The sequence below is a fragment of the Hyaena hyaena genome, unplaced genomic scaffold (assembly GCF_003009895.1).
Source record: "Hyaena hyaena isolate Hyena2069 unplaced genomic scaffold, ASM300989v1 scaffold_376, whole genome shotgun sequence".
NCBI classification, from domain to species: domain Eukaryota; kingdom Metazoa; phylum Chordata; class Mammalia; order Carnivora; family Hyaenidae; genus Hyaena; species Hyaena hyaena.
The window spans coordinates 461,752-486,630 of NW_024081008.1; the positions used below are offsets into that span (position 1 = coordinate 461,752).

Below are 24,879 nucleotides of genomic sequence, written 5' to 3' on the forward strand. Positions count from 1 at the left end.
CGGGTCCCCAACCGGTTCCGGGTTAGTGCCCTGGAGTTCCGCCCCCCTGTGATTCGCGGCCTCCCGCTCTGCGCGCGCGCGTTGGCGCGCGGCTCTGTCAGTCAAGTGGGCTCTAGAAGCGGATTGGTCGCTAGCGATCAGCCTGTAGCGCTTTTCCTTCTGATTGGAGCCCTGGCCGCCCCGCCTCCAAACGCTTGCCCTGTCCTTGACCCGCAGCTGCTGAAAGGGCAGAGAGGAAGTGCGGCCTCGGCGTGGCCCCCCGGCGTCCTGGCCCCCCTCCCCTCCGCTGTGCGGAGTGTGGTCCGCGTGGCCTCGGCCGGGCCTCCGAGACCGCCGGTGCCACAGCCGGGGGTCTCCGTGCAGCTCCGCCCGCGTGTCGCGTAGTGTCCTGGTGTCACTTGACGCCTCCAGAAACGTTGACCTGTTGACCGCTTCTTCCCAGTTTTCCGCAACGCGTGCTGTCTTCACTCGCTGTCCACACCTCAGTGGCCCTTGGCAGTCGCCTGGTGCGCCGCCGCCCCCAGTCCTGATGTCACTGGTGGTTGTGGCCGTGTGACCTGTGCTTCCCATGTGGCCAGGGCTGGGGGTGTGCAGCTGTGCGGCCACGGCTCTGACGAGTAGTGCAGCGCTTTTCCAAGGGTTGCTTGGTCTTCCAGCAACATCGCCACCCCTCCCCGCCTGCCGGTGGTATGTTCCCGCCGCCACCGTGGCTTGGGGTCTCTGTGTCGCCTGGCACCCACCTGTAATTTCTGTCCCCTGACCTCCCTGCCAGCCTCGGGGCTCGGTTCACGAGTTCTTTCTGAGGGAAGCCTCCTTTCCCCGCACCTGCCTCCCTCTCCTTCCAGGCCGCCTGTCTGACGTAGGTGTCTCCCGTTAAACGGGCGCTCACGTCTGAGGTTCAGATGAATAACCAGTGTCAGCCTAAGTGTGGTCCAAGGCCCCACCTGGTGTCCTGTTCTACTCCGACCCTTCACCTCGGGAGGGGGCACCTTATGTCTGTCCGCTCTTCTCACCTGTTGTGTGTGGGTGATCTTTCTTGTTCGCTCGTGTACTTTCTCTGCCCAGCACAGTGGCCCTAGAATCTAAGAGGCACTCACAAGAGATTTGGTGAATAAGTAATGGAACATTCTGGATGAATGGTGATGCTTCCTGGATGTTCCTGGAGGAGCTCCAGTTCACAATATAGGAAATGCTTATGAAATAGGTTTTTTGAAATGTCGTGATGGGTTTAGTCTTCCAGATTGCACTTAAGAGTTTGCATAAGAAGCCTGCCTGTACTTTTGTCTAATGAGAACAGGCAAGTGTGAGTTCTTTTGTTGTTTTGTTTTCTTTTGGGTTTTGTTTTGTTTTTTAAATAGGAGAACTTAGATTTTATGATTTTGGGTTTTGTTCGTGGTGGATGTTTCTCAGGTGAGTGCAGTGGGAAAGTAAGCGAACACTCCATTCCAATTATAACCAGATGCTTTCTCTGTGCTCCCTTTCAGAGTATGTCCACCTGTTGAGTCCATTATGTTTCCTTCAGTAGCAGAGATACACCTAGAATGTGTCCGTAAGTACCAAGAACCTTCTGCTTTCATAGGAACTCTTTCACGTTCCTGCAATTAAACCTCAGTCTCATGCTGATTGAAAGGCCTTTTCTAGGCACTCACTGTTTTTTCTCAGCTGTCACTTGCGTGAGTACATGTGGGCCAACAAGGGAGAGATGCGGGGGTAATCCCAGACTCCTAATACCAATGCCCCATTCTGGACCTGATAGTCTGTTTACTGATTTGATTTTAGCTAATATTAACTTCAGGCTAGAGATTTGACACCAGGTTCTTACACACTTCTTCTAGAACTGAGCTGTCCAACTGTAGTAGCCACTAGCCAGATCAGCACCTGAAATGTGGCTAGGGCAACTGAATACCTGAATTAGTTCTTACTTAAATAACTTTCCTTTAAAAATGGAATTTAGTCAATCCAGTGACTGGATAACTTCTAAGTTCGTTTGGAAAACTTGAGTTATGTGAATTTCCTTTTTCAATTATAAATTTTTTGAAATCTCTATGCAGATGGAGTATTTCCAATAAAAAAAATAGCATCTGAATTGAGATGTACTGTAACACTAAAATATATACAGGATTTCAAAGATTTAGTACAAAAATGTACCGTGTCTAATCAACAATTGTCATATTGATTATAAGTTAAATTATAACAGTTTTCATAATTGGGTTAAGGAAACTATATTATTAAAATTAATTTTAATAATTGATTTCTTTCTTTCTTTTTAGAATGAGGTTAATAGAAAATTTAATCTTCTATATGTGTTTGCATTATTTCTTTTTAGAAAAACTTTTTATAGTTTTTATTTATTTTTGAGACAGACAGAGACAGAACATGAGCAGGGGACGGGCAGAAAGAGAGAGAGAGAGAGAGAGAGACAGAATCTGAAACAGACTCCAGGCTCTGAGCTGCCAGCACAGCACCCGATGTGGGGCTCGAACCCACAAGCCGCGAGATCATGACCTGAGCCAAAGTCCGATACTTAACTGGCTGAGCCACCCAGGTGCCCCATGCGTTTATATTTCTATTAGACAAGAGTATTGTAGGCTGTGCTTGGCCACAGCTTATTAAAGGTCTGAGAATGAGAATATAGTACTTAAAATATTTCTATTTCGTTGCTTGTTGTTTAATCAAAGGGAAAGAAGAAAATCATTTGTGCTGTCTCTCCTGTGAATGCAGTTTAGTTAACATAAAAGTAATCCAGCGGACGTGTTCTAACCTACGTTTTATATCAGCGGGGACTGTGTTGTGCTGTTTTTACTCCCCATTTTTGCCTTTGCACATGTCTTCCTCCTGTCCTGTCCTTGTGACATGGTCTTGTTCTTCAACACCTGCTCTTCCTTGACAACCTTAGAACAGATCAACTTGTCATTTTTTACAGGCGTTTTATGAATATAAATAGTCTGATTTAGATTTCCACTGAATTGCTATTACCTTCTTCCCTTTTATCTGTAGCACCTAACACCACCTGTTATTTAGGTTGGCGAACACGTGTTTGCTGATTCGAACTGAACACCAACACAATAAAGCTCACTCTGTTCTGTCCTCTGTGGTGTCGCCCAATTGCTTGCAATTCTCATCATCTATCAGTTAAATTATAATGGTTTCTAAAATGACATTGAAAGCTTTTCACTGGCAAATTTTGTGCTTCTAAAAACTTTACATTGAATGGAAAGCCAATAGTTCCTATGGATTTTGTTTTTCATAATGGTGGAAAATAGGAATTGTTAGAACTCAAGCTATTTGAAGAGGTAGGGATGGCAGATTTTCATTTCCAAGATCAGTCTGGTATCAAATCTCCAGATGTCAGATGGGTCCCAGCATTCCAACCAGCATCACCTGTGGGTCCGTTGCCAGTTTTGTTTCTGGTGGGAGGTTTGGTCTCTCCTGCGTAGCCGATGAAATAGTGCAGGTCAGTGCTTGGTAGGAAATCACTCACGGTACTTTTTCTGAAGATCATCCCAGCTTTCATCCCTGTGCTCGTGGACATGGAGTTGCCCAGGGGAGAAACAGATTAATTACAAATCTATTTTTGCAAGTTGAAATGTGTGCCCTGGTGACTTTCTGTTTGGAGCCCTTTTAAGAAATTCACTTCTGGTGTATATACATACACTTGTGGTTTCTCTTTCTGTTTGGCAGTCAGAGAGCCCTCTTGTTGAAGACAGCTGTAACAGTTTTGTGGGATGAGCATCTGTATCTTCGAATCCCCTGCAGAATGAGCTTTATTCATGCAAAATAGCTTATATTTTAAATCACCCCATTCCAAACATATACTGAATGTTTAGTATATATGTATTTGTATACTGAATGTTTAGTGAAGCTGATCTAGCCCTTTTCGCGTGCAAAAATTTCATTTTAGTAGTAAAGATGAATCATATTGCATTCTCACTTTAAGAAATGACTCAGTTTTTGTAACCTCTTGGTTCATTTTTATGCATGCAATTCTTTTTTAATTTTAATTTTTTTATTTATTTACCTTAGTTTTTTAAATTTTTTTTATGTTTTATTTATTTCTGAGAGGGAGAGAGACAGCACGAACGGGGGGGTTCAGAGAGAGAGAGGGGGAGATACAGAATCTGAAACAGGCTCCAGGCTCTGAGCTAGCTGTCAGCACAGAGCCCGACGTGGGGCTTGAACCCACGAACCATGAGATCATGACCTGAGCCGAAGTCGGACGCTTAACCGACTGAGTCACCCAGGTGCCCCTATTTACTTTCATTTTTAATTTACATCCAAGTTAGCTAGCATACAGTGCAGTGATGATTTCAGAAGTAGAGTCCAGGTGTTCATTCCCTATAGAACACCCAGGGCTCATCCCAACACGTGTCCTCCTCAATGCCCTTTGCCCATTTAGCCCATCTCCCCACCCACAACCCCTCCAACAACTCTCAGTGTGTTCTCCGTATTTAAGAGTCTTTTATGTTTCGTCCCCTTCCCTGTTTTTTATATTATTTTTGCTTCTCTTCCCTTATGTTCATCTGTTTTGTATCTTAAAGTCCTCATATGAGTGAAGTCATATATTTGTCTTTCTCTGACTAACTTCACTTAGCATAACACCCTCTGGTTCGATCCACGTTGTTGCAAATGGCGGGATTTCATTCTATTTGATGACTAATACATACACACCACATTTTCTTTATCCATTCATCCATCGATGGAGATGTGGGCTCTTTCCATACTTTGGCTATTGTTGATAGCGCTGCTATAAACATTAGGGTGCATGTGCCCTTTGAAACAGCACACCTGCATCCCTTGGATAAATACCTAGTAGTACAATTGCTGAGTCACATGGTGGTTGTATTTTTAATCGTTTGGGGAACCTTCATACTCTTTTCCAGAGGGGCTGCACCAGTTTATGCACACTCATTCTTGAGTTGCTTTGGTAAGAATTACACAGAGTTTTGAGGGTGGGGACTTTTCATCCACTGACCAGGTCTCTTTCCTCATTTCACTTCAGAAATAAGTACCGAATACTATTCTGTGCCAATCACTGTTCTAAGGGCTTCATAGACATGAATCTAGTTAACTGACATGAATCTAGTTAACGACCCTTTGTGGCTACGCTTCGTCACACTTTTTAGATGAGGAAACTAAGTACAAGTGATGTTAGGTATCTTTCCAAAGCTGCACGGATAGTCAGTAGCCGACCTCAGTGTAAACCCAGGTAGTCTACACTCAAACCCCATCCTGTAACCCACCCCCCAAAGTGGCTGTTCCTGCAACCGGCCAGGAGATTTGAAGGTGGCCAAAACATTTGGAAAGATTTTTGTGCAGTCGGGATAACACTCACTCACCCACAGGATACTTTCTTTTCCTAACGTGTTTGGACTGTGCTAGAAGCTCCTCAAAGGCTAGGGTCGTGTCATGTGACTCTTACCCCAGCACCTCACACGGACCATGGATTTACTGTTCGCTCCCAAACCTATCTGGATTTGGGCTTGTGGAATGGACCGAGGTCATGTAGTTCCTCTGAGCAGTGGCCTTAGGGCATTTGTCAGTGGTCGGGAGCTGCCCGGGACCTGCTCTGGACGGGCCACGTGGTGCACTGCTTTGACCTCACTTCACCACTGTCCACCGAATGCCTTCCAAACACCACCGCTGTGCTGTCCACAGGCAGACTTAAGTCTTGTCTTGACTTTTTTCCTGTTCACATTACTTGTCTGTGCTCAATACACAATAACGATGACACAAATGTAAATAGGATGCTGGGTGGGCCTAGAAAACTTGCTTTCAGTTACTCAGCTCATTTATTTTCTAATTTTAAATAATCTCTGTGTGCAATTCAGGGCTTGAACTCCTGACCCTGAGATCAAGAGTCACATTCTCTACAGACTGAGGCAGCCAGGCGCCCCTCATTTAAATTTTTAAAAGACAGGAGCTGTGATTCTTGGCCAGACTTTTTGGGTTCATATACAAGCAAGAACAAAGGTCAGAAGGGGCACAGAAAAAAAAAAAAAACATTTCACAAGATCCAGGAACAGAGAGCACCTCAGATTTTAGCCTGTCCCCTATTCCCAAACACACTTCTTAATGCCCTTCAGTGCACCACACTACATCTGCAAGGCCAAGAAGTGAAAATAGAAATTGAAACCACAGTTAACAGGATGGATATGGGGCGTCCGTATGGGGGGATCGATCATGTTTCAGAGTAATCTCTGACTTCATAAAGACATGGGTCCAGAAGACTCTTAATTATCATACTTTCATTTATAAGCTCTGCCCTTCATTTCTGGCCTCAGGGCGTTACCTTTTTATCACCATCTTACAAAAAACAGGCAGCAGAATGCTATATGACTCCTCTGGCCACCTGAGGCCAGGCCCATGGTCAGTGGAGGTGGGGGGGCGGAGGGGACGGGGGACTCCAGCCCAAGCCCCCTCCCTGTGGCTACTCCAGAGAGCATGTTCTTCTCTATCAAATTACTTGATTTCTCAAACCCTTCATGACTTGGAAAACAAAAGACAAAAAAACCTAAGACAGAATACACTCATGTTGTGTCTTTCGCAGACTCTGCCCCTGCCCATTCCTTTAATTCCCAGCAGGAAATGTAGCAGCTGCTGCTTGACAGTGTGAAGTATTTTGCACATATCATCTCTTTGAAGGGGCTTACAATTAGGGAAACTAAGGCATGGAATTCAGGACATACCATTTCATTTTATTTTATTCTATTTTTTTTTTTTAGAGAGAGAACGAGTGGGGAGAGGGCCAGAGGAAGTGGGGGGGGGGGAGAATCTCAAGCAGGCTCCGTGCTCAGTGCAGAGCCTGACATGGGGGCTCAGTCCTACAACCCTGAGATCATGACCTGAGCAGAAATCAAAAGTTGGACGCTCTACTGGCTGAGCCATCCAGGCACCCCACATATCCTTTTATGGAAAAGGAAGCTGAGGCTCAGAACAGTGAGGAAGCTTCTGCCAGGTCACACAGCAAGGGAGGGCTGCCACGGGGGCGCCTCCGCTGGCGCCAGCCCCAGCCAAAGCCTTACTGAGCCGGTAGGGATACAGAGGAAGTATCCCCTGTGAGCAGTGAGCAACTTTTCTGAGTTACCGTAGAGCTGAAAATCCTTTCAGAAGTCAGTGGCAACGTACAGAGCTGCTGATAATGTGCCTGTAACCCTCTCAGGATCTTTGCCGTCTCCAGATCCTCTACCTCTTCCTGGTTTTGGTTCTTATACTACCCTTAGCTCTGTTACGTGATCACTCCCTTTCCCTTTTATTACCCCCCTTCTCCTACATGGCATTCTCACGCGCTCCTCCCTCCCCCACTTTTCCTTCCATATCCCTCCCTACTCTTTTCTCTTGTATCAAAACTGTGTAGCTGAAGCATGTTTCCACTGTTGCATATAATAACTTAACAATCTAATAATATACTGGTTCCTAATACTAGATTTCAAAGTTGATGTATAATAGATCAGATAATGTCTTTTTAATTTAAAAAAAAAAAAGTTTATATTTGAGAGAGAGAGAGACTGAAACAGATTGTGAGCAAGGGAGGGGCAGAGAAAGAGAGACAGACTTTGAAGCAGGCTCCAGGCTTTGAGATGTCAGCATAGAGCCTGACACAGGGCTCAAACTCACAGACCACAAGACCATGACCTGAGCTGAACTTGGAGGTTTAAACAATAGAGCCACCCAGGTGACCTCAGATAATATTTTCTTCTTAAACACAGAAACCCCTCAAAACCCCAAGTAATTTCTCTACTAACTTTTGTGACCCTCAGTTGCCATTATCTTACTATGTATTTCTTCTAAAAATTCTCTTTATCCATTAATATTCGATGTTGAATTTCAATATATTAGAAATTTCAGAATCTTATAAATCTTATAAATGTGTTTAAGACAAAAGGCTGATTTTTTGAAGGTTTTATTTATTCATTCATTTCTGAAATGATTTTATTAAGATTTTATTGTATGTATGTATTGTAAATTTTTTTAATAGTTTATTGTCAAGTTGGTTTCCATGTAACACCCAGTGCTCATCCCCACAAGTGCCCTCCTCCATGCCCATCATCCCCTTTTCACAGGGGATCAGTTCTCAGTTGGTTCTCAGCATTCAAGAGTCTCTCATGGTTTGCCTCCCTCCCTCTCCCCCACTATTTTTCCCCTTCTTCTCCCCCACGGTCCTCAGCATTGTTCTCAGCATTGTTCTCAGCATTCAAGAGTCTCTCATGGTTTGCCTCCCTCCCTCTCCCCCACTATTTTTCCCCTTCTTCTCCCCCACGGTCCTCCGTTAAGTTCCTCCTAATCCTCCTATACGTGCAAACATATGGTATCTGTCCTTCTCTGCCTGACTTATTTCGCTCAGCATAACACCCTCAAGGTCCATCCATGTTGCTACACATGGCCAGATTTCATTCTTTCTCATTGCCATGTAGTATTCCATGGTATAGATAAACCACATCTTCTTGATCCATTCATCCATTGATGGACACTTAGGCTCTTTCCATGTTTTGGCTATTGTTGAGAATGTTGCTATGAACCTTGGGGTACATGTGCCCCTATGCATCAGCACTCCTGCATCCCTTGGGTAAATTCCTAGCAGTACTATTGCTGGGTCCAAGGGGAGTTCTATTGTTAAGTTTTTGAGGAACCTCCACACTGTTTTCCAGAGGGGCTGTACCAGTTTACATTCCCACCAACAGTGTAGGAGGGTGCCCGTTTCTCCACGCCTTCGCCAGCATCTAGAATCCTCCGATTTGCTCATTTTAGCCACTCTGACCGGCATGAGGTGGTATCTCAGTGTGATTTTGATTTGTAATTCCCTGATGAGGAGGGATGCTGAGCATCGTTTCATGTGTCTGTTGGCAATCTGGATGTAATCTTTGGAGAAGTGTCTGTTCATATCTTCTGCCCATTTCTTCACTGGATTGTTTTTTTGAGTGTGGAGTTTGTTGAGTTCCTTATAGATTTTGGATACTAGCCCTTTATCTGATATGTCATTTGCAACTATCTTTTCCCATTCCATCGGTTGCCTGTTAGTTTTATGGATTGTTTCCTTTGCTGTGCACAAGCTTTTAATCTTGATGAGGCCCCAATAGTTCATTTTTGCTCTTGATTCCCTTGCCTTTGGGGATGGGTCAAGTAAGAAATTGCTGTGGTTGAGTTCAAGGAGGTTGTTTTGATGGTTTTCTAGCCCCTCTGAAAAAAAGTATGAAGGTTAGTGATTTTCTGTCTAGTTAATCCATCCATTGCTGTAAGTGGAGTATTAAAGTCCCCTGCTATTAGCCCATTCTTATCCATAAGAGTGTTTCTGTTTGTGATTGTTTTAAATATTTCGGTGCTTTCATACTTGGTGCATAGACATTTATAATTGTTAGTTCTTCCTGATGGATAGACCCGGTAATTATTATATAATGCCCTTCTTCATCCCTTGTTACTGTATTTACTTTAAAGTCCAGTTTGTTTGATAGAAGTAGAGCTACTCCAGCTTTTTTTTTTACTTCCAGTAGCATGATAGATTTTTCTCCATCCCCTTACTTTCAATCTGAAGGTGTCCTCAGGTCTAAAATGAGTTTCTAAAAGACAGCAAATAAATGGATATTGTATTTTTATCCATTCTGCTAACCTATGTCTTTTGATTGGGGCATTTAGTCCATTTACATTCAGTGTTATTATTGAAAAATATGGGTTTAGAGTCATCTTGTCCTTTGTGGGATTTATGCTTGTGATGGTGTCTGGTATCTTGCGTTCCTTAAATATTTCCCTCAGAGAGTCCCCCTCAGGATTTCTTGTAGAGCTGGTTTATTGGTGACGAATTCTTTCAATTTTTGTTTATTTGGAAAGACTTTTATCTCTCCTTCTATTCTGAATGACAAGCTTGCTGGATAGAGGATTCTAGGCTGCATATTTTTTCTGTTCATCATATTGAAGATTTCCTGCCATTCCTTTCTGGCCTGCCAAGTTTTAGTAGATAAGTCTGTCGCCACTCTGATAGGTCTCCCTTTGTATGTGAGGGCCCTTTTCTCCCTAGCTGCTTTCAACATTCTCTCTTTGTCCTTATATTTTGCCAGTTTCACTACGATATGTTGTGCAGAAGATCAATTCAAGTTACGTCTGAGGGGAGTTCTCTGTGCCTCTTGGATTTCAACATCTACTTCTCTCCCCAGGTTGGGGAAGTTCTCTGCTATAATTTGTTCAAGGACTCCTTCAGCACCTTTCCCTCTCCCTTTCTCTTCTGGGATTCCTATGATATGGATATTGTTCCCTTTGATTGTATCGCTGAACTCTCGAACTCTTCTTTCATGTTCCTGGATCAGTTTATCTCTCTTTTTCTCAGTTTCCTCTTTTTCTATAATTGTGTCTTCTAAATCACTTATTCTCCCTTCTGCCTCTTCAGCCCGTGCATTGGACACCTCCATTTTATTATGTATCTCATTTATAGCATTTTTAAATTCGTTATAACTATTTTTGACCTCCATAGTGTTTGTAGCAATCGTTTCTCTGATGTCTTCCATGCTTTTTTCAAGCCCAGCGATTAATTTTATGATTATTGTTCTAAATTCTTGTTCAGTTATATTGCTTATTATCTGCTTTGAGCAGTTCTTTAGCTGTCATTTATTCCTGGAATTTCTTTGGAAGAGAGTTATTCCGTTTCGTCATTTTGGTTAGCTTTCTATCTCTTGTTAATTTTAAAAGCTTGTTGTACACTCTGCCCATGGGAATTTTGCTGTATTAAAGAGAGCTCTTTGACTGTTCAGGGCCTGTCTGTTCAGAAAGTGTTCTTCGAATGGTGTCTCTTGGTTTCTCTTGTTGAGAGTTTGGTTATTTTGTTTCTCTACTAGTAGAGGTATTTGGGACTCTCCACCATGTGTACCTTGGCTTGTTTCTTGAGGTAGCCCTGGAAAAAGAAAACAGACAAGCACAGAGGGAACAAAGGTACACAAATGCACAGACAAAACCAACAAACAGGCAACCCCAGGCTCAGGTAAAAACAACAACAAAACAGCTCTCTGGAGGGCTGGGCGTGGTTGGTGTAGGCTAGTCTCACCTCCACTATGACCTGCTGGCTGCTCCCTGAGGCCCCCCTTGGTGTTGTGGGGAGAAGAATGGCGTCGCTCCAGTCCCTTCTCAACCAAGCGTTGCAAATCACTTCTTCGGGTCCGATCTCCCTGTGCTGAGGACGTAGCCAAGGTGGGCTGAGTTCTATGCCCCACGCCTGGCCTCATTTCCAGGTTCCAGTCCGTGGGCGTTGTTTATACCGCCCAAAACAGTCCCGCAGGTCGCTGCTTCCCTGCTGCCAGGGGTTGAGTGGGGGGTGGGGGAAGTGTCGTAGCCTCAGATCTGCAGGGTCAAGTAGGGATACAACCTGAGATCCGAGGCCTCGGTGTGTTTCATGAGCGTGCGGGGAAGGTAGCGGCTTCAGGTCCGCAGAGTCCGCGCCGCTGGCGGGGCCGGTGCCGGGAGCGCTGCAGAGCAGTTTTTCCTGGCGCCTTCTGGGACGGGGGGCACCTAGTTCAAAGTCAGCCCCCCAGCCAGAGCTAAAAAACACTCTCTTTCCAAGCCGAGCTGTTTCTCTTCTCCAGAGACGGTTCTATGAGCAATCTCAGCTTCTCTTTCCTTTCCCCTGGACTCGCCGGGCTCATCACTCCCCGCAGCTGCACGCAGGCCGGTTCCGTATCTTCCCCAGTTCGCACTCACGCACTTACGGGGTTTCCTTCCCAGTGTATTCTGTCTCTTTGTCTTCCCACACTCCTGTGGCTCAGTGTCCTATGACTTCAGGCCTTCTCTGTTTGAGAGATGGGTGCAAGTGAAACGCATGGCGCTCCCTACTTCTCTGCCATCTTGCAGTTCTCCTGAAGGTTTTATTTATTTTTCTTTTTAAGTAATCTCTCAATTACTTAAATCAAATTCACAATCCTAGGATCAAAAATCTCAGACTCTATTGACTGAGCCAACCAGGTGCCCCAAAAAGCTGACTTTAAAAAAAAATTTTAATGTTTACTTTTGAGAGAGAGACAGAGTGTGAGGAGGGGAGGGGCAGAGAGAAAGGGAGACACAGAATCTGAAGCAGCCCCAGGCTCTGAGCTGTCAGCACAGAGTCCAATGCAGGGCTTGAACCCACAAACCACGAGATCATGACGTGAGCCAAAGTCGGACACCCAAATGACTGAGCCACCCAGGTGTCCCAAAAGCTGATTTTTAATAACAAAAATTTGCTTTACTTTTGTTGTACTTAATGAGTTTTTGCCTCTGTACTTTTTCCACCTTTTAAGCATGTTTTTCCCAGTTTGATTAAAGTGCAACAAAGTGTGTCTCACATCATCTGTGTCCCAGTACCAGAAAACATTCTCATACATCTTGTGCATTGATAGTTCTGGCCCTTCCTCCTTCTCTGAGGTGAGAGGGGCTTTATTTTAATAGAATTTGGAAATGGTGTCAGAATACAAGGTTTCATTACCATAGCAACAGAGAATAATGGAAGGACTAAATGTCAGACCCATTCATTGTTGCCATAGTGACAATCAGTTGCTTTCCCAAATAGGTTTACGGTTCCATTCTGGTCAGTTTTTAAAATATGCTTATCTGTATGAATGCTCATAAACGGGAGAAAACGTTCAAAGTCATTTAAGAAAGAAAGAATCCCTTCAAGAGATGAAAGCAATTTGCTTTACTGTCCATTATTTAAGAAGAAATATGCAGCGTCTGCAAAAAAGGCTGCAAGGGAAATAGAAATTCTCATTTCTGTTCAAATAAGTGTCCCTCCTTTCGCGGTCAGGGAGACTGACGCCTGGCGTTTCAGGCATGTCATTTCATGCTGTTTCAAGCCATTTTTTCTGAGCTGCTGAAAATAGGGAATTTTGCCACATTGAAATGGAAAACTTGTTATTTTGTTGTTATTACTATTTTTAAGCAATAGCCCTTGAGGGCACTGCCTGCTTGAGGCGAAATCATTAAAGCAGGCAATAATTTATTCCAGCCCCTTTGATTATCTGCCTTTTTCTTTCATCAGCCTTCTCCCCTCGCCAACAGAGCATTGTCATTATAGTAACTCATCCAGGCGGCCTCAGTCCCACAACTGATGAATGACCTTGACTTCCCATTGTTACTCCTGCTGGACTAGTGTGGAGAGTGAGAGGCCATGCTCGCTTTCACCTTTGGAAGTGTGGTTCCTAAAATGGAGGTTGGCTTACAGTAGGATAGAATAAGTTGTAATGGAATGAGCCTCTGTACCACAGCACCCTTCGTTTAAGTCTTCCTGAGGCACCATCAGGAATTACGCGATTCGGAGTCCTGTGTAAGTAGGCACAGTGGCCTCATGGGTCACTTTTCTCCCAGTACCGTCTGCTTTAGAAATGACTAGTATCTGCAGGTTCATTTAGGAGGTGGCTTTGGAAGGCCAAGATGCATTTCTTCTCCAGAAGCCACGTGCTGGATGGCAGTTAAGTTTCCGGTTGACCAGGAAATGCCTCCAATGCCAGTTGCACCTGGACTGTGAAAATAATAGTACCACTTGCACGCTTTCTAGTCTCTTTCATAAATTTGTTTCACTTGTTCCAAATTAACTGCCCTTTCAGGATTTCGGGAGCTCATCTCCACCAGCCATAATGATAGTTCTGGCAACAGAAAATATTCTTAGGTACCAGGAATATGCTGGCTAACTGTATTTCCGTAGTAGGCGGGAGAATATCCGAATTCTCAGAGCATGTGAACATGTTACCCTACTCCATGGCAGAATGGACTCCCATGTGCGATTCGGGATCTCAGATCTTGAGATGGGGTGATTGTTCTGGACTCTCTGGTGGGCCCACTTTAATTACGGTTGTCCTCATAAGTCAAGGAGGGAGGAGGAGACTATCAGGGTGATTCAGTGTGAGCAGAAGACCATTCCCTGCTGACTTTGAAGGGGAGAAGGGAGCCATGCACCAAGGAGCCCTCTAGAAACTGGAAAACCAAGGAAATGAATTTTAACCCCCAGACTCTGGCTTTGGAATTCTGAACTCCAGAACCATAAGAGAATAGATCTGTGTGGTTGTAAGCCACGACGTTTGTGTCGTCAGAGCAGACACAGGGCACCAATGCAGCTTCACATCTACGAGCAGGAAGTGAGCTCTCCAGGGGCAGTGGTTCTGAGGTGCTGTTGATTCGGAGCCACTTCACTTCCATTTAAAACCCTTCCCTGACTCACAGCTCTCCCCGTGCTCCCTAGTGAGCAAGAGAGTTCCACAGTGAAAGTGAACAAAATAACAACAAAAAAAGGAACTATCAATCACTAAAGGATAAAAACAACATTAAAAGTGAAATTTTTACAGATAGTAAGTTAACGGCAGTCAAAAACTATAGCCAGGTCAAACCAACACATACGATTCAACAGTAACAATTTGGGGGGCTGGGGTGGCTCAGTCGGTTGAGCATCCGACCTTGGTTTCAGCTCAGGTCATGATCTCAGAGTTTCTTGAGTTAGAGCCCCGCATCTAGCTCTATTGACAGCACAGAGCCTGCTTGGGATTCTCTCTCCCTCTCTCTTTGCCCCTCCCTGCTTATGGTGTCTCTGTCTCTCACAAAATAACTTAAAAAGTAACAATTTTTCCTCTAATTTTGGGCATTCCAGTGATGAGCGTATGCACATACACATTGAGGAAGTCTGCAGTTTCTAAGTATTGTGTGAAGTCAAGATGCTCCGTGAACTCATGATGTGCTAATTTTGGTTTATGAACATCGAATTTTATTAATCCTTCATAACTCACTAGGTAGGTTACTCAGAATCAGCGCTTGTCCATATGAAAACTTAAAGCCTTTGAACCTTAAAACCAGAACACAGCCCTTGGCTTTGGAACGCTTCTGAGACAAACAGGAGACCCAAGTTTGAGAGATGGTGGACAGTCATTCTTCCTGGAAGTTTCATCAAATGGATTGGAGAGGAAATGCCCATCATGTGCGGATGAGGAGCTCTGAAGAGGGGTCGAGGGGATGCAAAAGAAAAGAATTTGAAAGTTTGATTCCTGAGAGATGATCCCATCCGTCACATAGGTCGTTACAATTTGACTGTTTTTCTTGGAACACTTTGAACTTTATTTTTCATTTATCTCTATCTGCTTCAAAGTGTATTTCTGGAAGACAGGGAGTATGGTCTTACCACAGTTTACAATCGTGTTACAATCTAATGTAGGTAATAGAGTTACCCCACCAGGTAGAAATACCGTGGCCCTGATGCTGTGTTGTGTTTTCGAAGAGCTCTGTGGAAAACTGATACCCAGTGTTCCAAATATTATGACAGGAGCCAGGGTGACCCACAGAGTGGAAGGTCTGTACGGGAGATGCAGTTCAAACACTGGAATGTCAGCATCCCTGAGAATTTCCTGTCTTCCCAGTTGTGATCTGCAGTGTTGTAGGTATGAAATGAGATCTCCCCATGACACAATAACTGGAGTATCATTTTCCTCCTTCTGGGCATGAAGTCTGTTGTTTATCTGTTTTAATTACCATTGTTTATTCAACAAAAATTTGAGGCTCTACCATGTGGACTTTATGGCCTGTATCAATGACTTATGATTGAATAAGTCCTAAATTTGTTTTGAATTTTTAAAAAATTTGCTCAGTGAGGGTCCTGCCAGCATCATACCCCCTTGAAATGGCCCCTTGTCGGCGAGGTGAGGTGTTCACTTCTGCTCTGTTTTGTGTTTAAAGGTGTCGTGCTTACTGTGTGTAAGAGCTGCCGTTCTTTCACAGGAACCGAGCTCTACATGAAAACATTTTTAGCCACTTTTTACACTTAGTTTGTCAACTAAGTCACAATTATTTACTATTTCCTTTTTTCCTGAAAACAGTAATATCAAATGAAAATGAGCAGAAGTCAGGTAAGGAACCTTAGAAAACAAAGCGACAATGAAAACCCAAAAGACACAGCCTCAGCACTGAGAGTAATGAAAAGAAGAAGATTCTTTCCTGCGCAGATGCAGAAACCTAGTGATTGCCTTGTAGTTCATTGCCAGCATGACAGCAGAGCACTGTAGGGACAGTCAGGAAGACGGGTGTCACCCGGCATTCTCTGTGTTGGCCATTCGATTACACTTGTTTCCACTCATGCATGTGCACTTCGGACAGTATTTTAAATTATGCCATAAAGAAAGCCAAACGTGAGTTTTGTTTTATGCAGAGAACAAAATGGTTTTGCAGCATCACTGACTAAAGTAATAACTATTATTTCAAGGCACTCTTCACAAGCATGAGGCACAACTTTCTCAGGGAGGCAAGGACATCGAAGGTCATTTGATTCGACCTAAGCTCACGCACAGGGAGCTGCTTACAGCTCCCACAGAAAGGCTCCGCGGGACGCTCCGACGCAGATGGCCTGCTTCTCCCCTAGCCCCAAATCTCATCAGTCTTTTCAATTTTCTTTCTTTAGTGTTTTCTCCACACTGTTCCATTCCATTTCCGCCGAGCCCTGGTTCTTGACATCTTTTGGCCATAGAAAGGACTGGTACCCGTGTCACCCCCTCCCCCGGCCCCTCCTCTTCGCTGCTTCAAGATGCCCATCTGGAGGATGAACCCCGCCCTCTCACCCTCTTCCTCAGGAACCTCTGCCTATCGTCCAGCTGCCTTTTGTTCTTTTCCATTCCAGCGTCTCATTTACAGCTTCTGAGTCTTACAAGGCGGTGTTCTTTTGTTTGCTCACCCAGCCGAGTTCTCTGCTCCCGCTTACACCTTTTCTCTGGGCTTTTATACATGTGGGGACTTTTGTCCATTTGTATTGTTTGCTTAGCGGAGAAGGAGGGTGGTGAGGGAAGGTGAGGGGTCTGGGTGTTTTTAGGTTGTGCCACGTTCTGAGGAATGAGCGGCTCCTGTCTGGCAGGAAGGTGGGTTGGAGTATGTGGGCCAGCGCTGGAAGTTGGTGAGGACAGTGGAGTCGCCTACTGGGTGGTGGGAAGCCGGGCCTGACGGCCGAGCGGCTGTCAGGACTGAGCAACACAAATTTCTAGCAGCGTCCGCGTTAGAAGTGTCTGGGTCTATCACGTCTTTGCAGATGGCCTGAGATGCACATCATGGTCTGATTTAATACTCTGTCAACTTTCTCTCTTAAAAAAGAAGGAGGTTGGGCCAGTTTTCTGAGCATAATTAAATCCGCATGCTTAGGAAAAGCAGCACAGATTCCCTACAACATGGCTGTATGAGACGTTTCCTCAGATGCACAGAATCCAGCCTTGAACAAGAGGGTTTAAAGTCACGCGCTGTGTGATTCTTCCTTGTTACTGTCCCTGTGGGGCAGTTTGGTGTGGTGGGGACACCCCTGGATACAGATCAAAAGAGGTGTGAGATCGTGGAAGATTAGATGTTCCGAAGACGCCGCAGCCTCCCCTCCCCACCGCCCCGCTGTCCCCGTGTGACCTTGCGCTGCCCCGTCAGTAGAAGGAGGCTGTTTGTCCTCCTTGAGTCTGGGCAGGTCTTGCGACTGTCCCGACAGGACACGGAGGCGAAACGCCAGCCTCCGCCAGCAGCAGAGCAGCAGAACGCCGCCCTCCCAGCCTCAGGCCGGGCGCCGCCTGGCGGGGCAGCAAGGTGGGAAGCGGGCCGCCCTGCCGCGCTCCTGGCGCACCGCGTGGTTGGCGGGGACCCCCGGATTCGGGGCGCGCCGTTGCCCAGCGGCAGGGAGCGCGCGCGGGCTGCTCTTCCTCTTCTGCTCTTCGGTAGCCCGGGCGCTGCTCCCGGCCAGCCCCAGCCCGCACGTGCCGCTCGCGAGGGGAGGGCGGGGAGGCGAGAGGGTCGCGGAGGCCCCGCGTTGCCGCCGCGTGAGCACGCCTCCGGGTCCTAACACTGATGTGTGCGCCCGCCATGACCTCGTGACGGGTCACGTGTTCCCTTCACGGCCCTTTGTGATAGCTTTCAGTTTAGGCAGGGTAGCTTTTACAAAACGTAGAAATTATCCTATTATGTTATTTTAATAACAGTCCTATTAGCAATTACTAGCATTTTTCCTCCAAGTGTATTTTATATCTTGACCTCATATGACTGGAAAGCATTCCTACATTTTGCAAATCAGCAAACTGATTTTCCAGTCATGTGAACAAATCAAAAACCCTTACAGGGATCCTATCTCTCATTGTTTCTTGACTAAGGTAATTTGAAAGAGGAAATAAAAATCAATTGTGCTTCTCTAAATAATAGAAAAGCAAAGGAGAAATCAAAACAGCAGTAAAGTTGTATTGGCTGTTTTTATCTCTCTGGAGCAAGCGTATTTTTAATTTACAGTCAGCTAGTAGACTCTTCATCTGCAGAATTGATCGATAATGTAGTTCAATCATTCTCAAGCTTTGAGACATTCTGGTTAATGAAGGGCTCCCTTTTCAATAATAATTCTCACAGATGATAACCTTGTAATGTTGAACCATGGCTAAATTTGTTCCATTAATAAGATAGAAAACATTGACCAAATGTGGTTTCCTTAAAGTGGGCGTTGTGATCAGTTTGATAATCTGGTTAATACAAATCTGCAGAGAGGCAGTGTGGTCCCAGGGAGATGGTTGTAGGCTCTGTCGTGGGGTCATCTTACTGGTTGTACATCTTCAGACAGCGTGGTGACCACCCTGCCTCAGACTGCTCCCCTCTTCACTCCTAGAGGAGAGTGTGGTATGGCCGCCGAGAAGTAGACCTAAGGTACCTGTCACCGTGCCCTGTGTACCGCGGCTCTCACTGGAATGTGTAGCTTCGACGTCTGCCTTGGATCTCCTGGCTGGTCATTTTGCTGCTTTCATCACGAACATCAACCTTGCCCTTCAGTAACCACTATCACCAGTCTTACTGCCACTGCTTCTTAGGGCTTCTGATGGGTCAGAGCCCAACCCTTTCTTCACCAGAGGCTCCCAAAAAAGGCAACCTACATCTTTTTAAAGCTTATTTATTTATTTTGAGAGAGAGCGCACAAGCATGAGTGCAGACAGGGGTTGGGCAGAGAGAGAGAGAGAGAGAGAGAGAGAGAATCCCAAGCAGACTGCTCGCTGTCAGCACAGAGCCCAGCATGGGGCTTGAACTCATGAACCATGAGATCATGACCTGAGCTGAAGTCGAGTCCAACACTCTAATGACTGAGCTATCCAGGTGAAGGGCAACCTCTATTGTAACTTTTCTGATGGTCCCTTTGGTCTAGATCAGCTTTCCTTGAGTTTGGCTGATGGACACCCATATCCAGTCCCTATCCACTCCCACACCTGCCCACAGTTGGTCAGGTGACAGACGAGTTCACAGAGGCCAGGGTGGCCATTGCTGCTTCCCCAGCCTCACGCTACAAGCACGCACCCCACTCTGTGCACACTCTTAATTCTGGTGTCTCTTATTGGGTGGCTGCAGAGTCCATAACTCTTGTGAACAGGACCTCTAATGACTTGCCCTTTCCTTATGATGGACTTCCCAGTGGGTACAACCTCTCTCTGGCAGCCTAGGGATGGCGCATCTAAAGATTCCAGGTAGATGACTTTGTATGTGGCACTTCCTTGTCCAGCACCTGCTAGTCTCTGACTGCAAAATCACCTTCTGTATCAAGTCAGAGGTCACACCTGGGGCTCTGCTTGCCTCGAGAGTGTCACGTGGCTGTGCCGACTCAGCCTGCGTATCAGATGTTTCTTTGATTTGTCTTTCTAACGTGGTGAAAAAGGAACAAGGACAAAAAAGGGGAAAACAGAAAACAGTGCTCTGAATTTTATTCCATTTAAGAAAAAGCATTTCAGCAAGTAGGCCACGCATATTTACATCTTTAAAAAATCAATACAGTAATCAAACAAAAATCCATTAAGCTATGAAATAGCAGAGCTACAAATCTATGCTGTTTTTGATGAATGCATTTAGTCAAGGGATAAAATGTTCATAGGAGAGGCTAAATGAGTCCTTGGCTTTAAATAGATTTAACCTTGCAAATAGCAGTTGTATACGCAGCCTCCACTACTGGAAGACATGATGGCCAAAAACACGGTTTCCTTTGCCAAGAGATACCAGAACAAAACACTGAATACCCTTTTTGAGAATTCTGAAGTGTTACCATTAAGTGTTTACTGCATATCCCTGAGACGGACTGAGCTCTATTTGTGACTTGGGGCCACTGTATTTTTAATAGAGCGGTTCTCCCCCTCAGAAGGTTTAGAATGAAATAAACATTAGGTATAATACAAATATATTGGTTTCTTTAATATTAAGTATATAATTTATTAGCTTACTTAGCTACTATTGAAAAATTATGTTACTTCATACCCTTCCCCCTATCTTTGAATCTGCACTCCAAGTTAAAAACCCATAGAAGTATATTTGACAATAAATTTCAAAATTAGAGTTTCAGTACTAAAAGCTAACCCTTACATGCTGCTGTGATGGGCTGACCCTGCCACAAGGCCTCTGCATCTGCTGACCCAGCTCTCAGAGCGGTCTGTGGTGAAGACATGACTATCACCCCCATTTCTCAGAGGTGGACAGTCAGTAAGATGCCGAATAGCTTCATGACAGCGCCTCGCTCCACACACCACATTCCTACTGAAGGGAATTAGGGGTGAAAGAGGAAGGACCTGTTCAGTTTTCATAGTGCAAAACTCATTTTTAAACCTCTCAGATATTCACAAATACAGGACAAGTAAAAGTATAAGACAAAAATTTTGGTTTAAAAAGACTATGACTTTTGATAATTTGACACTTTGACCTGAAACTGGTTGTAGGAAAGATATGATTTATCTTTGTTGTCATGTCAGAATAGTTAATGTTGGTTATCAAACTGCTCTGTGATGTATTTGAGTTTATTTTGGCATTGGTTCTGGTACGGGTACAGACAATATATGCATAGTTCCAATACCTCATTTAGTTATTCAACTGTTTTGGTCTTTCTTTGTTTCTTTCTTTCCTTTCTTTCCTTTCTTTCTTTCTTTAAGCTCTACACCCAATATGGGGCTTGAACTCATAACCCTGGAATCATATGCTTCATTGACCTAGCCAGCCAGGCACCTCTCGACAAATATTTATTAGGCACATATTATGTACCCAGTAGAGTAGATAAAGAGATAAAGCAATGAAGAAAATAGACAAAGATCCCTGCCTCAGCGGAACTTAAGCAAAGACCTGAAATAGAACTGTATGTGTATCAGAAGGTGAACAGTGCCATGGGGTAAAAGAAGAGCAGAAGACTGTCAGGGGTCAGGGGCTCTGGGAGAAGGCGTGTGGTTGCAGGTTTAAAATAGAGTATTAGGGCAAGCATCATTGAGAAGGAGACATTTGCGCTGCGCTTTGAAGGGGAACGGGGGAGAGGCTGGGGGAAGAGCCTTCCAGCAAAGGAAGCTGCCTTGTAAAAGCCATGAGGAAGAGCCGCCCGTGCTGAGTAAGTGGAGGGGAGAAACTAGTAAGAGTGGAGGTCAGAGAGAGAACAGGGAGTGGGTCCACTGCATGGACTTTGGTTTTCTTAGAGAAATTTGGAGCCATTGGAAGGTTTGGGACAGAAGAGTGAAAAATGTGATCTACATAGATCTTAATAGTATCACCTGGCCATTGTGTTGAGAACAGGCTGTAGGGGTGTAAGATTGGAAGCAGAGAGACTAGTTGAAAGGCTGTTCTAATAATCCACATCAGAGATGGTGGTGGCCCAGGTGGAGACAAAGGAAATGATGGTTCTGGTTGTTTTCTGAAGGGAGAGCCTATAGGAATTCCTGACGGATGGAACATAAGGTGTGAGCAAGGAGAGTTTAGGGTGTCTGCAAAACCTTTGGCCTGAGAAAATGGAAAGATAGAGATGCTATCACCAAGGGTCTGGGTTGTAAGAAAGTGGGGGTTTAGCTTTGGAAAGCTTAATATAATATGCAAGAAGAAAATACACAGGAACTTTAGTATATGAACTTTGGAAGAGGCGTGGCTTAGAACTGTTTGTTTGGAAGCCATCAGCAAATGGATGGTATTGACCTTGGATGAGATCACCCGGCGAGTTAGCATGGAGGGAGAAGATGAGAAGTCGTAGGAGCAGATCCCTGGGGCACTGGCACAGCAGATGGTCGAGAGAAGGGGGGCAGGCAGGGCAGACTGAGCCAGGGCGAGGCGGAGGGAAAGCCAGAAGAGGGTGACCTTCTGGAAGCCCCACTAGGAAACTGTATTAGCAAGGAGTGAGTGAAGAACTGGGTAAGAAAGGTACTTACAGGTCAAGTGAGAGAAGTATCCAGAGGCTGCCGGGGGTCTTGACAAAAGCAGTTTTGGTGAAATAATTGGCAAAAGCCTGAGAGAGGAAAGATAAGAAATGGATGCATACAGAGAAACGGGCCAGTTGCTGGAAGGTAAATGGTGCCACTTTGTGCGCTGACAGGAATGATCCACAGACGTGGGGAAATGGAAGGAGGAAGGACCACCGGTGACGGGCGTGTGATCTCACAGGGGGAGGGGACCAAGAACACGCACCTACAGGAGACCCTCACCTGCACGCTCCATTCCCCTCGGCCCCCGCGGTCCAGAGGCGGCTGCCCTCCTGGTCCTTCGCGCCTCCTGCAGCCACTTTATCACCTCCCATCACCACGGGAAGAAGGGCGAGTACTGTTTTGAGAAGCCCGGAGACCACATTTCCCTAACACTTACTACCGTCTCTCCTGTTTATAATCACTCTGGCCTGGCCCTTACTCTGCCTGGCGTGTGACGTAAGCGTCGCCGCGGGTGAGCGTGTTGAGGAGGCCGCGCCCTGGGGGCCTGGGGCCTTGGAGGGCATTCCGCGGCGGGGGCTCCACCGCGAGGAGGGGAGGCGGAGTGCAGATAAGCTGCCGGCAGGTGGGCAGGTGTGGTCGGCGGTGGCAATTTGGGGATGTCGTCATCAGGTCACTTTTGGCCGGTTTTGACGTTGCGAAGCGTGGCCAAGCGAGAGGCGGACGGGGTCGGCGCGAACGGCCGTCCCTGCCTCGCGCGGGTGCGGGAAGCGGGTACGCGGGCAGGGGCGTGAGGCAGCGTGGCCGCCGGGGGCAGGGGCCTGGCCGGAGGCCGCGTCCTCGCGGGCAAGGGCTTCCCCCCTGACAGCTCCCAGTCGGACTTGCTGGGGCGGCAGTTGCCGACCCCGCCGCCCGGGAAGCGTTCTCGGCTTCTGCACCCTTTCCAGCGCCTCTCTGCTCTTCGCTTTGGAGTTCACATCCCGGCCCTCGAATCTGCGGTTCTGTGAGCTGCCTCGACCCATGTGACAAGTGGCGTGTGGGGCGGCCGAGGCCGGGTCACTCTGCTGTCGCTCGGGAGAGTCAGGCCTGGGGCGGGGGGGGGGGGGCAGTGCACGTGACTGCCCCGGGCTCGATGTGACGCCGAGAAGCTGGGTGGGCAATTTCTAAGAGTTTGGATCAGTATCGTTTTCAGTGTGGTCACACGGGGGAGGCGCTCCCGCAGGGGACAGCACGGCGGCGGGGAGAGGTCGCAGGCCGAGGATGGAGGCGGCCTCCGGCAGCAGGCCCCACGCACTGCCTGTGCGGCCTGAAGCCGGGGGAGCCTCTCCGGCCACCGCCGTGTGGAGCACCGCAGAGCCCGCGGGGTGGGGGGCGTTAGGCCCGCACCCCCGGCCCGCAGAATCGGGGTGTGTGTCAGGTGGTGTTAGGCCCGCACCCCCGGCCCGCAGAATCGGGGGGTGTGTCAGGTGGTGTTAGGCCCGCACCCCCGGCCCGCAGAACCGGGGTGTGTGTGTGTCAGGTGGTGTTAGGCCCGCACCCCCGGCCCGCAGAATCGGGGGGGGTGTCAGGTGGTGTTAGGCCCGCACCCCCGGCCCGCAGAATCGGGGGCGGTGGGGTGGTGTTAAGCCGTGAAATTAGCCTGTTAGGTGGCCGCAGGTCATGGTTACAGGCGCAGAGGCCCCAGCGAGGGGCCTTTCGGGGGTGACTCTTTCATACCCGGTGCCTTTCCGTTCAGATCCTGAAGCTGCTGCTGTGCAGAAGCGCCGAGGGCCCCTGGGCCCAGCTGAAGGAAGGAAGGTGCTCCAAGGAGAAGGGGCAGGAAGAAGCAGTCTTCGTTAAGAATCAGGGTCTTCCTGCTCCAGAAAGTCCCTGTGTAACAGCAGAGAAGCAGCGTGGGTCCCCACTTGGAGCTGAGGGTGTCTTCTGCGGACTGGACAGAAGGGAGTCCAGCTTCCTCCCCACAGGGTACCCTCCTGTTCCTTCCGGTTCTCTCCCCCAGAGACATAGGTGTCAACCCCTGGCCGCATTTTGCCATGTGGCCCCCTTAGGGCCAGAGGGGTGGGTGGCTGCCCAGCGGGGACTGGGGAGGGGTAGTTCGCAGCAGCTGCTGGTGGGACCCCTCCTTCCCTCCCGCCAGCTGCAGACCCTGCTGGTGTAGACTCCTGGCGTCCTGGATCCTGTGGGGTTGATACTGCTCGCCTCTGCTTTCCTTTACTGCCTGATGCTGCACTAATTACCTCTGTGGGATCAAGGAGGGCTCGTAAATTATTGATGAAAGGGATCACTGTACCTGAGTGGAAGTTTCCTGACTGGCCGTGCTCATGCTGTGTCTCTAAATGTCTGTAAGCCGACCTCTGCATGCTCCCTGTTACTTTGGTGAGGATGTATACTTGGGGAACAGACGATACACTCTCTGTTTGCCAGGTGAAGAAACATTAAAGTTGTACTGAGTGTGGTCTGTGACGGGTTATAGAGGGCTGGATACATATCCCAGGGTAGGAAGTTATTGAGAAAAACTTTCATTTTGTTCATCCAAAGAATTTACACATTTTTCTACATTGCATTTGTGCAAATAAAATAGTAGATTTGAGACCCCCTGTGGACTGCTGAGAGCCCTTACCCATGTGACGCCTACCCTGGGGTTCTGTGATCTGGGCTGTCGGACCCTCTGCTCACGCGTGTGCAGGCGAGTGGGCATCACTCTCTGTCTGGTGTCAGCCCTGGGGGCCGGGATTGAACTTGACTGCTGTGGGTCTGGGAGCAAAAG

At 46.9% G+C, this 24,879-nt stretch overlaps 1 long non-coding RNA gene across 2 annotated transcripts; it reads left to right on the forward strand.

The window, feature by feature from the left end:
* The first annotated feature begins 267 nt into the window (after positions 1-267).
* LOC120244235 lies at positions 268-18,750 on the forward strand. Of its 2 annotated transcripts, none has more exons than XR_005531508.1 (3): positions 268-687; positions 1,485-1,549; positions 18,587-18,750. It is a non-coding gene; the product is annotated as an uncharacterized LOC120244235 (long non-coding RNA). The 2 variants fall into 2 exon arrangements; XR_005531509.1 differs by lacking the exon at positions 18,587-18,750 and adding an exon at positions 2,368-2,406.
* Positions 18,751-24,879: the final 6,129 nt, after the last annotated feature.